Below are 1,996 nucleotides of genomic sequence, written 5' to 3' on the forward strand. Positions count from 1 at the left end.
GTGTGGGAGGAAGAGAATTCAGAATTGAAAAAGAAATGAAATTGAATTAAAAATGAAAGATGAACATTGGACTAGTCAGCCTCTGGGTCTCTTCAGTCTCTGAGAATCTGTGATTTCTTCCTCCCTATATCATTTCTGTCTCCCCAGGGTTTTAAGATATCTCTAAATATTGAAATGTTTGGCATTAAATAAATAAAACATTTGGATGATTTTAAAAAATGGATTTTCAGGCAGCCTAAATTGTTTAGTTTTAAAACACCTTGTCTTTTTATTTCTTGTTGAGAACTCACTACAAAATGCACCTGGACCCTTAAACCCTACTAAGATATTCAGATAGTGTTTTGGAATTCTGGCAACCACTGGAGTCAGATAGCTCTGGGAAATTAGAATAAATGTTGCTGTGGACATATTGAGAAAGACAGGAGTGCCATGAAGCTGTGTGGTAACAGAGACACCTTTGGGCTGAAGGTGAACATAAACCCATCCCTGGCAACTGGAATCTTACAGGAAGAGACATCTATCAGCAAGGCTTGCTGCTCTTGGCTTCCAGAGTCCAGAAGGCCCAGGAGTGAATGGAAAAAAAATACCTCATGGAGATTTTTCACAGTGATTCATCCAGGATAGGCAAGCTGAATGAGCTACAGACAATCTCATTTGGGGCTTTGGTGTGTCTGCTTTGCCAAATCAGAGTTTGGTGACAACCTCCAGTTTTTCAGGATATAGGGCAATCATAGGGTATCATCTTATCTTAAAGCAAAAAGGTCTGATATGTTCTACTGAAAGATCAAAAACATCACTGAGGTTTGAGATGGACATAGTGTGAGCATCAGCAATGATAATAATAACACTGCCTTTCTTCATTCATATTTATTCTTTTCCCCTCTAGATAGATGCCTCCCAAGGGTTTATTCTCAGCCCTCTTCTTTTTTTCTCTACACCCTTAATCCTGATGATTTATGACTTCATTGTTTATCTCTAGATGAAGCGAGTCTTCTGGATTCAGTCTTCAGTCACTGACTCTTCTCTCTCCTTCACTTTCTGATTTCCCATCACTTTCTAAGTCCTGCCAATGTTTCTTACATCTGTTCCCTCATTTCCATTCCAGCTGAAAATGTCCTCATTGTCCATCACCTCTGTAATGATTTCAAAAGCCTCCTACCTGGTCTTCCTGCCTCCAGACTCTCCCCTCTTGAATTTATCCTTATAAAGCTGTTGAAAGAATCTTCTTAATGTAGAAATGTGACCATATCACTCAACTGCTCAAAAAAATCTTCAATAGCTCCCCAATTGCCTACCACATTAAATATAAAACCCTAATTTTATAGTCAAAACTCTCCACAGTTGGGTTCCATCCTACTTTTCCAAACTTATTTCATCGTTTTGCCTTACATGAACTTTACAATCAAATCATACTAGACTGTTTATTTTCCCTGATTTTATTCTGTATTCCTTCACCTCTCTGAATGGATACAGGCTGTTCTCCTGGCCTAAAATCAGTGATGTGCTGGTAAACATTAAACAACTAGATCTCCAAAAGAAAAAATGTATATGCAACACCCTTCTAAAGGCATTTTAACATTTTCTTCAGCATTTTCTTAATTCTAGACAATCAATAAAAATAATATACCAAGTCCTGATTTGCAGTGTTTGCCAAATTCCAAGGTATAAAACTCATGATACAAATTTAATAATACAAAATTAAAATTAATAATAAATTAATTATTATTAATAAACAATATATTTAATAATCAGTTTTCATGAGCTGGTTTAAGCACTCCCCTTCCTAGAATATACTTACTCAACACCTTTACCTGGTAAAATCCTTTCCTTCCCCCAAGGTCCAACCTAGGTATCATCTCCTCTATGATTCACTCCCAGGTAGAGGTGATTCTTCCTCCCCAATTTCAAATACCTTTCTATTTCCTATCCTATTCATTCATCTCATTGTAACTTATAGTTATTTTTACACTGTTCACCACTCCCTCCCCTACCATCT

The sequence above is a fragment of the Notamacropus eugenii genome, chromosome 1 (genome assembly GCF_028372415.1).
Source record: "Notamacropus eugenii isolate mMacEug1 chromosome 1, mMacEug1.pri_v2, whole genome shotgun sequence".
In the NCBI taxonomy this organism is placed as follows: Eukaryota; Metazoa; Chordata; class Mammalia; order Diprotodontia; family Macropodidae; genus Notamacropus; species Notamacropus eugenii.